Consider the following 16,438-nt stretch of genomic DNA (forward strand, 5'->3'; position numbering starts at 1 on the left):
GAAGAGTGAGAGAGCAGGCTTAAGACTAAATATTACGAAAACTAAGATCATGGCATCTGGTCCCATTACTGCATGGCAAACAGAAGAAGAAAAGGTGGAAGTAGAGACAGATATTCTCTTCTTGGGCTCCAAAATCACTGAAGATGGTAACTGCACCCATGAAATCAAATGACTGCTTCTTCACAGAAAAGGGATGACAAACCTAGATAGTGTGTTTAACAGCAGACCCAGTACTCTGCCAACAAAGGTCCATACAGTCAAGGCTATGGTCTTCCCCAGTAGTCACATACGGTTGTGAGAGCTGAACCATAAAGAAGGCAGAATTGATCCCTTTGAACTGTGGTACCTTCAAACTGTAGTGCTAGAGAAGACTCCTGAAAGTCCCTTGGACAGCAAAGACATCAAACCAGTCAATCTTCAAGGAGATCAACCCTAAATATTCACTGGAATCAGATCAGATCAGATCAGTCGCTCAGTCGTGTCCAACTCTTTGCAACCCCATGAATCCCAGCACGCCAGGCCTCCCTGTCCATCACCAACTCCCAGAGTTCACTGAGACTCATGTCCATCAAGTCAGTGATGCCATCCAGCCATCTCATCCTCTGTCGTCCCCTTCTCCTCCTGCTCCCAATCCCTCCCAGCATCAGAGTCTTTTCCAATGACTCAACTCTTTGCATGAGGTGGCCAAAGTACTGGAGTTTCAGCTTCAGCATCATTCCTTCCAAAGAAATCCCAGGGCTGATCTCCTTCAGAATGGACTGGTTGGATCTCCTTGCAGTCCAAGGGACTCTCAAGACTCTTCTCCAACACCACAGTTCAAAAGCATCAATTCTTCAGCACTAAGCCTTCTTCACAGTCCAACTCTCACAACCATACATGACCACAGGAAAAACCATAGCCTTGACTAGACAGACTTTTGCTGGCAAAGTAATGTCTCTGCTTTTGAATATGCTGTCTAGGTTGGTCATAACTTTCCTTCCAAGGAGTAAGCGTCTTTTGATTTCATGGCTGCAGTCACCATCTGTAGTGATTTTGGAGCCCAGAAAAATAAAGTCTGACACTGTTTCCACTGTTTCCCCATATATTTCCCATGAAGTGATGGGACAGGATGCCATGATCTTCATTTTCTGAATGTTGAGCTTTAAGCCAACTTTTTCACTCTCCACTTTCACTTTCATCAAGAGGCTTTTGAGTTCCTCTTCACTTTCTGCCATAAGGGTGGTGTCATCTGCAAACCTGAGGTTATTGATATTTCTCCCAGCAATCTTGATTCCAGCTTGTGTTTCTTCCAGTCCAGCGTTTCTCATGATGTACTCTGCATATAAGTTAAATAAACAGGGTGACAATATACAGCCTTGACATACTCCTTTTCCTATTTGGAACCAGTCTGTTGTTCCATATCCAGTTCTAACTGTTGCTTCCTGACCTGCATACAAACTTCTCAAGAGGCAGATCAGGTGGTCTGGTATTCCCATCTCTTTCAGAATTTTCCACAGTTTATTGTGATCCACAGAGTCAAAGCATTGGCATAGTCAATAAAGCAGAAATAGATGCTTTTCTGGAACTCTCTTGCTTTTTCCATGATCCAGCGGATGTTGGCAATTTGATCTCTGGTTCCTCTGCCTTTTCTAAAACCAGCTTGAACATCAGGAAGTTCACGGTTCACATATTGCTGAAGCCTGGCTTGCAGAATTTTGAGCATTACTTTACTAGTGTATGAGATGAGTGCAATTGTGCGGTAGTTTGAGCATTCTTTGGCATTGCCTTTCTTTGGGATTGGAATGAAAACTGACCTTTTCCAGTCCTATGGCCACTGCTGAGTTTTCCAAATTTGCTGGCATATTGAGTGCAGCACTTTCACAGCATCATCTTTCAGGATTTGGAATAGCTCAACTGGAATTCCATCACCTCCACTAGCTTTGTTCGTAGTGATGCTTCCTAAGGCCCACTTGACTTCACATTCCAGGATGTCTGGCTCTAGGGCAGTGATCACACCATCGTGATTATCTGGGTCATGAAGATCTTTTTTGTACAGTTCTTCTGTGTATTCTTGCCATCTCTTCTTAATATTTTCTGCTTCTGTTAGGTCCATACCATTTCTGTCCTTTATCGAGCCCATCTTTGCATGAAATGTTCCTTTGGTATCTCTGATTTTCTTTAAGAGATCCCTAGTCTTTCCCATTCTGTTGTTTTCCTCTATTTCTTTGCATTGATCGCTGAAGAAGGCTTTCTTATCTCTTCTTGCTATTCTTTGGAACTCTGCATTCAGATACTTATATCTTTCCTTTTCTCCTTTGCTTTTCACTTCTCTTCTTTTCACAGCTATTTGTAAGGCCTCCCCAGACAGCCATTTTGCTTTTTTGCATTTCTTTTCTATGGGAATGGTCTTGATCCCTGTCTCCTGTACAATGTCACAAACCTCATTCCATAGTTCATTAGGCACTCTATCTATCAGATCTAGGCCCTTAAATCTATTTCTCACTTCCACTGTATAATCATAAGGGATTTGATTTAGGTCATACCTGAATGGTCTAGTGTAACTGATGCTAAAGCTGCTGCTGCTGCTGCTGCTAAGTCACTTCAGTCATGCCTGACTCTGTACAACCTCATAGATGGCAGCCCACCAGGCTCCCCCGTCCCTGGGATTCTCCAGGCAAGAACACTGGAGTGGGTTGCCATTGCCTTCTCTGATGCTAAAGCTGAAGCTCCAGTATTTTGGTCATCTGATGCAAACAGATGACTCATTGGAAAAGTCCCTGATACTGGGAAAGATTGAGGGCAGAAGGAGAAGAAGGCATCAGAGGATTAGACAGTTGGATGACATCACCGATGCAGTGAACATGAACTTGGATGAACTTTGGGAGATGGCGAAGGACAGGGAGGCCTGGCGTGCTGCAGTCCACAGGGTTGAAAAGAGTCGGACACGACTGGGTGACTGAACAGAAACAACAAGGAATGATTATCATAAAAACAGTAGATGATAATCAATAGATCAAATGCCTTGATAATTTCAAGACATTTTGGCTGACTTCCTACCAGGTTTGATGGCACTGTCATTAATCTTCCCTCACAACAGCAGCTGATGGAGAGAGGGGCCGTGGTGCCACATCCCTGAGGTCCACTTGACATTGCATCAGGGCTGTCTTTGCAGACTGCCCGTTTGCTGGAGGATAGCTTTATTTAAGCAGAAAAACACAATTTGTAAATCTATTGCATTGACCAAAGTTTGTTCAGATTTTTCTGTAAGCTGTAATGGAAAAATCTGAATGAACTTTTTGGCCAACCCAATACCTACACAGTTACCTGGTTTCCTGTGGCTGCCATAACAAACTGATACGAACTAGGGGGCTTAAAATAACAGAAATGTATTGGCTTACAGTTCTGGAAGCTAAAAGTCAAATCAGGGCATCAGCAGGCACCCTCTTTCCTCACCTCTTCTAGCTGCTGGCGTTTGCTGGCAATTCCTGGTATTCCTTGCCTTACTGATGCTTCCTTGACATCATTCATCCATTCCAACTTGTCCCCATCATCACATGGCTGCCTTCTTTTGTGTCTGTTCTTCTCTTCTTGTAATGATACCAGCTACATTAGGAGTCCCACCCTCATTCAATATGACATCATCTAACTTAAATAATTCCTACATTAATTCTACTTCAAAATAAATCCCTTTCTAAGGGACTTCAACATCCCTCTTTGAGGGAACGATTCAACTCATAACAGCATGCATTAACATGCCAGAAGGAAATGAAACAAGGATGCAGCTTTGTCCATGCTATAGAGCCTCCACCCTTGCCTTGGACATGGGACCTATTTACCATGTGTGATCCCTGGAGCAAGTGAAGACGTTGTGTCAATCCATATATTAATTTTTTTTAACTTGTTTAAATACAGGGACTGGGAAACAGAAAGAGCAGTCAGAGAGAGAGAAAGAAAGGTACAAGAGTGACCTCACTCAATATAGCAAGATGAATGCTTCAAGAATGGGGGGTCGGCAGGCACCAGCCATGCAGTCACTATAATAATAATGTCTAGGAGATTCTGTTATACTTAACAACAGGAAGATCACCATGGCCCTTAATTTCTTTGGTTTTAAATTAGGACTTTTTTTCCCCCAATACCAGTGGATAACCTTGTGCATCCTGTAGGGTACAAGCACTTTATTGTAGAGACTTCTGTCCTAAGAGAATTTCAAAGGTCTCTTCCAGGTTGAAAAAAAAAAAATGTAATAACACCAAGAATAGTCCTTTCCCAGAGGTCACTTCCAAAATGACTAAGAAAACAGGTGCCATGAAATAGTATTAGATTGAATCATATAAGAATTTTTGAGAGGGCAGAAAGGGGAGACATGAAAAGGACACTTGAATCTATTAGCATATTTATTTTTATCTAAAGGGCATTCTTACAAGGAAAGCATGTAGGGAAGTACTGTGTCGAAAGGAACTGAGGGCCTCTCTGCTAACCATTAGCAGCAGCAGTATTTGCCATTTTTCACCTGAAAAGCAGCAGGGTGCACTGGTTAGTGGCATTCAGTTTGGAGCCAGACTCTCTAGTTCAAATCCACCTCTGTCACTTACTAGCTGTATAACTTTGTGTAATATAATCATTTTTGTGCCTCAGTTTCCTCACCTATAAAATCTGTTATACTAGTACTACCTCACAGGGGTGTTTTGCAAATAAACCTATGTGAAGTGCTTAAAATAGTACCTTCCTGGTACCTAATAAGAGCTATGTAGGAGAAGGCGATGGCACCCAACTCCAATACTCTTGCCTGGAAAATCCCATGGGCGGAGGACCCTGGTAGGCTGCAGTCCATGGGGTCGCTAAGAGTCGGACACAACTGAGTGACTTCACTTTCACTTTTCACTTTCATGCATTGGAGAAGGAAATGGCAATCCAATCCAGTGTTCTTGCCTGGAGAATCCCAGGGATGGGGGACCCTGGTGGGCTGCCATCTCTGGGGTCACACAGAGTCAGACACAACTGAAGCGACTTAGCAGCAGCAGCAGCAGGGTTACTTGGGGTTGCAATGATGATGACGATGACTACAGCCACTTACTGAGCTTCTGGACCCTAACCTAAGCATTTTATTCACATTATCTCTTTTCATCAACACAAAATAGCACAGGAATTAAGAGAATGGACTGAAAAATTATACCAACTTCAAATCCAAGCCTCACCACTAACAACTCACTTTGGACAGGTCAGTGAAATTTTTTAAGTTTTATGCATGTACACACTGCCATATTTAAAGTGGATAACTAACAAGAAACTACTGTAGAGCACATGGAATTTTGCTCAATGTTATTTGGCAGCCTGGATGGGATGGAGTTCAGGGGAGAATGGATACATGTATATGGATGACTGAATTTCTTTGCTATTCACCTGAAGGTATGACAACATTGTTAAATGGCTATACCCCAATATAAAATAAAAAGTTTAAAAAATAAACAAATATAAACATGGAGATATTTCCATTTTCACTTAAATTTTTTTTTCTAAGCTTTAGTTTCTTCCTTAGACCTATCGAATTTTCCATGTGATCCATCTAGCATAGCACCTGGTGAACAGCCAATGTTTCACTAATGTGAACTCTTATGATTCATAATTGAATTAGGAAAGTGTAATTACCCCATACTGGTCCAGGGTCTCCCAGTGGATGTGGATTTGAGCCTGGCCTAAAAGTTAAATCTATGTAGGCACCTGGTGCTATGGTGGGCATAGCTTAGACCATTTTGTCATTTGATCCCTTACATTTCATGACACCTTATCAGTTATCCATTGGCAGGGATTTCTCAGAGCAGCAAAAGGTACAAATGTAAGCACCAGCCCTTCCACCAGAATAACAGTACTCACGCTCAATCTTTCTTAAAAGCAGAGGTGCTGGCCTGCCTCGACGCTGTGGGAAAACAAAAATTTAAATTACCGTTGAATGGAGGGAATTTTGAACTGTTTCTAGACCTAGCCCCGAAACTAACCAAGATGTGGCCCTGGTGGAACAGATTATTTGGTAACCTAGGGCCCCTTTGAGTTTAGAAATTCTACAATTTTATAAACTTAGAATGCAGGTGGGGATATAAGAGCAAGATAACTAGTGAACAATTTGAGGTCATTCATAGCCAAAAGATAAAAGTTTTGTGGAGGTTAGGGTGAACTTTAACTGATGATTTAGACAGTAGTTTCTAAAATGCCCAATCATGAAAATATCCTGAGGTTCTTCAAATGTAAAGACTTCTCAGCCCTACTCCAGACCAACTGAATCACAGACACCAGAGAATCATTATTTTTAACAAGCACCTCTGATTCTGATCAATGGACTTTATCCCTAGACAGTTAGATTTAATTAAGGTAGTGTTTCAGGTGACAGCATTTTTTTTAATATGCTATCTAGGTTGGTCACAGCTTTTCTTCCAAGGAGCAAATGTCTTTTAATTTCAAGGCTGTAGTCACCATTTGCAGTGATTTTGGAACCCAAGAAAATAGTCTTTCGCTGTCTCCATTGTTTCCCCATCTATATGCCACGAAATGATGGGACCAGATGCCATAATCTTAGGTTTTTGAATGCTGAGTTTTAAGCCAACTTTTTCACTCTCCTCTTTCACCTTCATCATCAAGAGGCTCTTTTATTCCTCACTTTCTGCCATAAGGGTGGTGTCATCTTATCTGAGGTTATTGATATTTCTCCCAGCAATCTTGATTCCAGCTTGTGATTCATCCAGCCTGACATTTCACATGATGTACTCTGCATATAAGTTATATAAGCAGGGTGACAATATACAGCCTTGACACACTCCTTTCCCAATTTTGAATGAGTCTGTTGTTCGATGTTCAGTTCTGTTGCTTCTTGATCTGCACAATAAATACCTTACTTGGCACCATCCACACCCCCCTCTCCTGGCAAACATTGCTAGTTGATTACTGAATACTCCCACATTGAGCCTAGATCTTCCCAACCCCTGATGCAGGTGAGAACAGTGTGAGAAGAGATGGGGAGAAAGTGACATGATTAAGGCTCTGTGTCTGTGCATTTGGCAGAGGGAGTAAAAGTGGGGGCAAAATGAAAATTATCCTCCAGGCCTGGGAGGGAGTACTAAGGAGAAAAAAGACACAATAAATGAAATCCCCACAAGCACACTTTGTTGTTGTTCAGTTGCCAAGTCACGTCCAACTCTGAGATTCCATGGGTTGCAGCACACCAGCCTTCTCTGTCCCTCACCATCTCCTGGAGTTTGCCCAGGTTCATCTCTTTTGAATCAGTGATGCCATCCAACCGTCTCATCCTCTATCGTCCTCTTCTCCTCCTGCCCTCAATCTTTCCCAGCATCGAGGTCTTTTCCAATGAGTCAGTTCTTCGCATCAGGTGGCCAAAATATTGGAGCTTCAGCTTCAATGAGATTTAGGTTTGATTTCCTTTTAAGATTGACTGGTTGGATCTCTTTGCAATACAAGGGACTCTCAAGAGCCTTCTCCAGCACCACAGTTTGAAAGAATCAATTATTCAGTGCTCAGTCTTCTTTATGGTCCAACTCTCACATCCGTACATGACTACTGGAAAGACCATACCCTTGACTATACAAACTTTTGTCAGCAAAGTGATATCTTTGCTTACTATGCACTATTTTTTAAACACCACGTAATGAGCAGAAGAACAAAAAATCTTCTGTTGCCATGCTACCATATAATCTTACTAGGAGACTAACTAGCCACAGGGGTCTGTTAGTAAGTGACCCAGTGAGGACCCAGAAATGGGGTTGAATGTTTGTCTACCCCTTGACCCCTTGAAGGAGCACCCCCTCCATCCCCCTGTCCCAGACCTCTCTCCAGGCTACTGCTGTGGATGACATCTCAGGCACAGACTTCTGTAGGTCCCTGGCCCCTGAGGACCTGATACTCTGACAAGGCTGAGAGCTGTCTGAAATGGGAACCACTTCACAGATGGGGAGATGTTAGCAAAGGCTTTCCTGAGACATTCCACTTGACACTTGGCCAGACTAGGTTTCCACCTTTGCAGAGAGGGGTCGACTTTCTACAAAGAGGAGTCAGCACCTTTAAATGAGTCACATCCCCTGAAGGTGTTTTCTTCCCTTCTTATAATCCCTTTTGTCTTTTAGAACCAGAGGAGACAAATGTGGTATTATGCTCTTCAATAATTGGGTTCTCCATCCTGGCCTTAGCAAAGCCAAAAATCTATAAGGAAGCATGTGGTTCAAACTCAGGGTGGGGGTGTTTATCTGTTTGGAGAGGTTGGGCTGTTCCCAGAATAATCATTACTGCAAAGGCAAATCAATGCCTGAAGATTTGCTCCCTGCTTTTGCACTAATTAGTGTACAGAAGGGAGGAGGAGGGGGAAGAGAAGCAGAGGGCAGCCACCAGCTGCGAAGATTTGTTATGTTAATTAAACAACAGGATGAGACAGGAAAGCCAGTTAGGTCTGATCTGTCCTAGGTGCCCAGACTGGCCCTGTGATTCCCATGAGGGAGTTGTAGGGATGTGTGTGGGTTGGCAGGGAGTCATTGCCTCCCCTCTGGTTGCCCCTCTTGCCCCAACACCAAGAGTTTAGCTTTGGAGTCCTAAAAGCTCTTCAACTGGGCACCAAGAAGCAGCTCTCATGCCAACCTCAGAAACCAACTTGAAGCACCTGGGACACAAACAGTGTGGGGTGTGGGGAGGCTTCTGCGTCATGGGCACAAGCACTCTGCCAGCTCAAGGCAGCACCAGAAAGCTCTGCTGTGGTGTCACAGCTGTATTTTCTTCTGGCTTTAAGCACAGGTTTATAAGAGAGGATAAATGGGTTAGTGAGCGGAAGAACACTGAGGGGGAGTATGGAGCAGAGATGAGAGTCTCGTGATAAAGCAAAATGGAGTGTTACTATTAGTGAAGCAACTTTGCTTTTAAAAAGCAGATTGCACATCTAGGTGTCTATTAAGTATACTCAAAAACAGCTTGATGTGCTTGCTTTCAATCTCTTCACATTTCCTGCACCCAAAGAAGCCACCTTGCCAATACCTTCTTGAGGTGGTGAAGGCAATCTGTTTGTCACCTTCAGAGTGTCCGGGGATGGCTGCAGTAGCCTGGGCAAACACAATGGCGCCAAGTCCCCAGACAGAGCCAGGGGCTATAACCCTTGCAATCATCTCCCTTGCTCCCTGGAAATTGTCCCTTCAAATGCAGGCAGCTCCATTAGACACAGGGAGACAGATGCACCATCAGAATCATGGGGATTTACAGCTGGAATCACCAAACAATGTATGATCCCACACTCTCATTTTGGAGGCAATAGAACAGCTGAAAGTTGCAGTGATAGCACAGAGGGACAAATGGTCAGAAGCAGGGCCAGCTGAAAACCAGGGTTCCACACCTGGCCCATACCACGGTCCCATTCATGGAGATAGTTGGATTCTGCTCCAGTCACTGTGATTTGCTGGGGCATCGCCCTGTGTGTTTCTGGTCAGCTCCCAGGACTTTGGAGAAGACCAAAAAGGGCTGAAAATCATTTATCCATTGGGCAAACTGATAATTGAGGCCATGCTCTATGCCAGAGATGAAGCTAAGTTCTGGGAGAGCAGACTCACAGTCCAGCAGGAAGAGCAGAGTCATGAACCAAAAATCTTTATCTGTCATGTACCGTGGGAGTGGGTACCAGAGCCCAGGAGAAGAAGCAGGCTGCACTGAGCTAGAAATGCCTTCCTGGAAGAGCTGGCATCTAAGCTGAGCTGCAAACCCTCCCAGAGCAGCAGCCAGCCTTCTTGGCCTTCCTCATACCTTTGGGATGCTTCTCCTAGGAAATCAGCACCTTTATATAGAGTTGGCCAAAAAATTCATTGAGGTTTTACCATTACATCTTACAGAAGAACCCAAATAAACTTTTTGGCCAACCTAATACCTGCCCTCAAGCTCCAAGTACCTTAGGACTCAAAGGTTTGCCCTCCCCAAGGAATACCTTCTGGTCCCTTCTCACCTTCAGAACTTACTTCTCATCTTACTGGGATAAGGAACACATTCTAAAAATGGATGGTGAGGGACTTCCCTGGTGGTCTAGTGACTTAGACTCTGCACTCCCAGTGCAGGGGACCCAGGTTCAATCCCTGGGCTGGGAACGAGATCCCACACACTACCACTAAAGATCCTGCATGCCACAACCAAGACTCCTACGCAGCCAAGTAAATAAATATTTTAAAAAATAAATTTAAAAAATGGATGATGATGGTTGCATGACTTGATAAATTTACTCCAAGTCACTGACTTGCACATTTAAAATGGTGAACTGTGTAGTCAGTAAATTATACCTCAATAAAGTTGTTTTTTAAAATTCCCAACATTTTTTATGGTATAGTACTCAGAGAAAATAATATCATTTGTGTCATGCCCTAGGGTAAAGCAAAAAATATTTAGAGTTTAAGGGGGAAGAAAGCATTATATTTTATTTATATCAATAGAAGACAAATAAAATGCTTACACTGCAGAAAGATATTAAATATTGAATTTATATAAAATATCCAAATAAAATGTTTTCAAATATTTAAGTGATACGCTTGAATTTGTGTTTGTGAACATACTTTTTATAACCTCTCCCCATTCTCCTGGGGGCACACAGATTAGAAATGGTTACCTGTAACTCAGGAACAACACTGTAATGGCAATTCTTAAAATTCTTGGTTTCCATCAGTAAGAAACTTTGTTCCCATGAGGAAGTGATACAGATTTTTAATCATTTTTACAACTATTCAAAAATCAGCCTTGGAACTCTATTGGAATAATCAAATAACTCTTTTCCTTTATTGACAGATAAGTAATATTGACTTTTTTATAATGTAAAGATTTCAATTCAATCAACTTTTTATGCCAAGTATTTCAAAATAATGATAACACATACATCTGCAAAATGTACATAAATGATTACAATGATCAGCCTACAGCTGGCTTGACCACCACTAAAAAGTATAGCAGCTGTAGAAACAATGAAGGGATGTATGTGAAAACACCAGGAGTGGTGACCACCAGGACATGCTGACTGACCCACACCTTGGATGACATACCCCATTCCTGGGCATTTGGAACACTAACTCCTCCTACTGGTCCCTGAGCTCTTGTCCTCAATGGGCAGTGGTGGGCCCTATAACTGGCTGCCCCTGCTGATGCCCAGGGAGTGGGGCAAGAGGTAGATGGTCTCCTAGCAGGACTGGGGGCCATGATGGCAGACCCCCTCCATTCATTCAGACATCTTCTGAGAGACTCCCGAAGGCCAGCCTACTACTCTGAGGCACAAGGGATTCTGATCTTAGGGGGCACAAACTGTGCCAATGCCTACTAACACCTCCTGTGTCTAGACTCCCAGATAACCTGTGTGCATTTCCTAAGAGGTTTCAAGCATCCTGAGACAATATCCATTTTGAGGCTTTGGAGGTTCACTCTCTGGAGAGGCACTGTGCTCAGAGCAAGAGGAGCAAAAGGTTAAAAACAAACTAGGAAAACAATCTCTGTTAAAGAAGTGGGTGGACAAGTAGCACCTTGGTGAGAAAATAGAAAGGGAGGAAATCAAGTGCTGAGAGATCACAGAGGTTAAAGGAAGGGAATAATTAGCCAAGAGAGAGAAGAAAAGTCTAAAGTACTAATAGGAGGGGGAGGAGAACAAAGCTGTGGGAAATGATAGAGAAGTGGTCCTGAGGCTCAAGACAAGGAATATAGGGTGGGGGCAGGGGAGACGCTGTTAAGAAAAATGATTCATGATGCTTTTAAAATGGTATTGGGACTTGCCTAGTGGTCTAGTGGTTAAGACTCCAAGGTCTCAGGGCAGGGGACGTGGGTTTGCTCCCTGGCCAAGGAACTAAGATCCCACACATGCTGCAGCCAAATAAACAAGTATCTGTTCCCCCACCTTCATCCTGGATTTACTCTAAAAAAAAATGATAATGAAAACTGCATTCAAGAGGGACCACTGCAATAGGAGTTTTGTAAGTAGGGGAGAAAGATCAGGCTCAACATCAAATACAATAAGAATAAGTGGAGATTTATAGCTAAGGAGCGGCGGTGGGGGTGGGGGGCAGGGGCAGGGGCAGTGGATGGATGATCACTAAGAGGAAACATCCAAGGTGCGGGGATTCTTGCTAAACCGAGCTAGCAAGATTCTTGCCAAAGGCAGGCCAGAGTGAGAAGTTACCAAAAGTGTGGGATGAGGAGTTTGATCAGATATCCAGGGTGATCAGACATCAAGGGTGGGGAGATATTTGCTAAACTGACTCAGCAGAATTCTTGCTAAGACTGGACTAAGCAGGTCAAGGACAGAGCCCAAGGTCAAGGATTTAGAAAAGAGGAGGGCTCAGAGGAGCCTGACTCAGGTTTGGCCAAAGACAGTCTTTGTCAGAGAGGCGTGGTAGCTTTAGGAAGTGATGTGGCCAATGGAAGTAGTGCGTTCTGGTTTACTGACCCAAGGAAAAGAGGCTGTGAGGGTACTGCTGGCAGGGCTGGGGGGATGGAGGGCTCATTGAGAGAGTCAGGACCCAGAAGTGCAGGAGTTCGGGGGTCCAGAAAGAAAGGTCTTCTTCTGGGGAAGGAAGTTCCTTTGCTTTTGAGTTGGGAGCAAAGTTTCTCCTTTTTGGGATAACAAAGGGATTCAAGGAGCCAAAAGCCACCAACCAGTCAGTTGGTGCAACAGATGGGGACAGCCGGCCGATGGCAATGTTCCTTCATTATTCACGTGCCAGCACTTTCTGGACAGCTGTTGTGTGCCAGGCTGGAGACAACTGAGACGTGGCCCTTTCCCATTAGGACCTCAGAGTCCAGAGAACAAGTGAGCTATCAGACCATCAGAGCCAGCAGAAAAGACCAGGAGATGGCAGGATGCAGTGGGGAACCATAGTAGGTACACCCAACCTGCCTCAGAGGGATGAGGGAGGCTTCCTTCAGGGGGTGGCACTGGGACTTCCCTGGCAGTCCAGTGGTCAAAACCATGAGTTTCCACCACAAGGGGCACTGGTTTGATGTCTGGTCATGGAACTAAGATCCGACATGTCACTTGGTGTGGCCAAAAACTAAAAAAGAAGTGGCATCTCAGCCAAGACTTCAGGAAAAGGAAGAATTAGACAAGAAGGGAAAAAACTATTCCAGGAAACTGCCAAGAGGCAAATGGAACACTGCATGTGGAAACTGAATATGTTCAGTTTGGGTGAGGGCATAGCAGAGAAAGTCAGAAGGTGATGGCCAGAGAAATAAGGCAGGAGCCAGATGATGAAGGATGTTATCGTCTGAGTTGAGGGCTCTGCAGTGTGCCCAATGTTCCTTGCAGTCTTTGGAATAAAGAGGCTGATCTAAAGAAGGACGTGTTTCCTTATTCTCCTAGACTCTTGGGACTCAATCCACAAAGAAAAATCCTGGGGTGTGAGGTCAATCAGGTGATACAGTGTTTGGATCATATGAACGAAGTGAAGTGCCCTGCAGATCAAAGCCTTTACAAACAATGTTCACTGGGTTTAGCTGTTGTCCTGGCTCTTTCCTTTCTTTGCAGAGATTACACAGAGTAATATCAGTCGTGACTACTTTTCCTTAAATAGCATTTTTGTCTCTTATTTCCCCACTCAAGAACCTTTTGAGCCTCCCCACTGACAGTCTCATCAAGTCTGAGTTTCCCTGTTTGAGCTTTAAGGCTCTCCCATAGCTGGCTCACTTCTTATTTTCCTTCTTTCACCTAATGTGGAACTCTAGATCAGCCTTCTCAATATCAACACACTTATGGATTGCCTTAGAAGACAAAGACCCTGTAGTGAGAGTTTAATTGCTGTTTGAGAGAATTTCATAACCTAAGAAAGCAAAAAAGTGTCAGAAAGTGTAAGGAGAGTGGGACTGTGCATTTCTGCCTCTGCACCTCTGGAAACCTCCTGATGCCTGGTGACTGACAAAGAAGGTGAGGTCAAAGGAATATGGAAGCATATTTGATCAAGATCATGAAAATGGAGGATCAGTAAAGTGTAATTGTAAAGAGCATGGTTTTTGGAGAAACACAGAGCCCCTGGGCCTTTACCAATTTAAATTAACCCTCTCTGAGCCTCAGTTTCCCATGTGGACAAATCTGATGATCATAGCCACTTCCAGGGTTATTATGGAGAGTAAGTTAAATTAGATACTATATACCAGGTACTCAAAGCACTGAATACAATGCCTAGCAGATACTCAATTAATTGTAGTTACCAGTATTCATTATCATCATCATATTCTGAAAAAAAAAAAAAAGATGACATGTTAGATATCTATCTCAGGATTCCTATTGCTGATCCACATGCCAGCTGTGTGCCTTGAGTGAACTACTTCAACTTCCTGTTCCTCATTTTCTAATCCATAAAATGGGGGTAATAGTGGGTACCACACACATCACTGTGAGGAATATTATTTATACCAGCATATATGGTCAGTTCAGTTCAGTTGCTCAGTTGTGTCTAACTCTTTGCGACCCCATTGACTGCAGCATGCCAGGTTTCCCAGTCTATCACCAACTCCCAGAGCTTTCTCAAACTCATGTTCATCGAGTCAGTGATACCATCCAACCATCTCATGCTCTGTCATCCCCTTCTCCTTCTGCCTTTGCTCTTTCCCAGCATCAGGGTCTTTTCCAATGAGTCAGTTCTTTACAGCAGGTGGCCAAAGTATTGGAGTTTCAGCTTCAGCATCAGTCCTTCCATTTTATTCAGGACTGATTTCCTTTAGGATTAACTGGTCTGATCTCTTTGCAGTCCAAGGGACTCTCAAGAACCTTCTCCAACACCACAGTTCAAAAGCATCAATTCTTTAGTGCTCAGCTTTCTTTATAGTCCAACTCTCACATCCATACATGACTACTAGAAAAACCATAGCTTTTACTAGGTAGACCTTTGTTGGCAAAGTAATGTCTCTGCTTTTTAATATGCTGTCTAGGTTGGTCACAGACAAAATCACTGCAGATGGTGACTGCAGCCATGAAATTAAAAGACACTTGATCCTTGGAAGAAAAGCTATGACAACCTAGACAGCAGATATGGTAGGGGGTCCCCAAAGAAAGAGACCCAGGAATGGCTTGTTTGACATAAAAGAACCATTTGGGGCCAAAGCCATCTGTGATCTAAGCCTAGCTACAAATGTTTGCCCTTGAACAGATCTCAGTAATTCATGATCTTAAGGAATGAAGAAACAAGGAAGGAACAGTCAAGAAACAATAGTACAGTCTCGGGGTAGGGTCCTGGTTCCTCAAGGGATACACATAATAATACATCTTAGAGTTCTTCAGGGACTAAGGCCCCACCCAGGCAGAGGACAGAATGCTGATGATTACCCTCCTCAGTTCAGTTCAGTTCAGTCACTCAGTCGTGTCCCACTCTTGGCGACCCCATGAATCACAGCACGCCAGGCTTCCCTGTCCATCACCAACTCCCGGAGTTCACTCAAACTCATGTCCATTGAGTCAGTAATGCCATCCAACCATCTCATCCTCTGTCAACCCCTTCTATTCCCGCCCCCAATCCCTCCCAGCATCAGGGTCTTTTCCAATGAGTCAACTCTTCTCGTGAGGTGGCCAAACTATTGGAGTTTCAGCTTTAGCATCAGTCCTTCCAATGAACACCCAGGACTGATCTCCTTTAGGATGGACTGGTTGGACCTCCTTGCAGTCCAAGGGACTCTCAAGAGTCTTCTCCAACACCACAGTTCAAAAGCATCAATTTTTCAGTGCTCAGCTTTCTTCACAGACCAACTTGCACATCCATACATGACCACTGGAAATACCATAGCCTTGACTAGATGGGCTTTGTTGGCAAAGTATTGTCTCTGCTTTTTAATATGCTATATAGGTTGGTCATAACTTTCCTTCCAAGGAGTAAGTGTCTTTTAATTTCATGGCTGCAATCACCATCTGCATGAAAATAAAGTCAGCCACTGTTTCCACTGGTCCCCATCTATTTCCCATAGATGGGAAAATATCTATGTGATATTTTCACATAGTGAAATATGGGAAGTGATGGGACCAGATGCCATGATCTTAGTTTTCTGAATATTGAGCTTTAAGCCAGCTTTTTCACTCTCTTCTTTCACTTTCAGCAAGAGGCATTTTAGCTCCTCTTTACTTTCTGCCATAATGGTGGTGTCATCTGCATATCTGAGGTTACTGATATTTCTCCCGGCAATCTTGATTCCAGCTTGTGCTTCTTCCAGCCCAGCATTTCTCATGATGTACTCTGCATACAAGTTATATCAGCAGGGTGACAATATACAGCCCTGAGGTACCTCTTTTCCTATTTGGAACTAGTCTGTTGTTCCATGTCCAGTTCTAACTGTTGCTTCCTGACCTCACCAGAGATCAAATTGCCAACATCCCTTGAATCATTGAAAAAGCAAGAGAGTTCCAGAAAAACATCTACTTCTGCTTTATTGACTATGCCAAAGCCTTTGACTGTGTGGATCAAAACAAAGTGTGGGAAATTCT

The 16,438-nt window shown here is 43.5% G+C and overlaps 1 long non-coding RNA gene across 2 annotated transcripts in view; it reads right to left on the minus strand.

Moving 5' to 3' along the window:
* Positions 1-16,438, minus strand: part of LOC112442665 (uncharacterized) — a 308,112-nt gene that overhangs the window by 107,993 nt on the left and 183,681 nt on the right. For both annotated transcript variants that reach the window (XR_009491735.1, XR_003030908.2), the window contains exon 7: positions 5,854-5,896. This is a non-coding gene — a long non-coding RNA (uncharacterized lncRNA). The remainder of the gene's footprint in view (positions 1-5,853; positions 5,897-16,438) is intronic.

The sequence above is a fragment of the Bos taurus genome, chromosome 2 (genome assembly GCF_002263795.3).
Source record: "Bos taurus isolate L1 Dominette 01449 registration number 42190680 breed Hereford chromosome 2, ARS-UCD2.0, whole genome shotgun sequence".
In the NCBI taxonomy this organism is placed as follows: Eukaryota; Metazoa; Chordata; class Mammalia; order Artiodactyla; family Bovidae; genus Bos; species Bos taurus.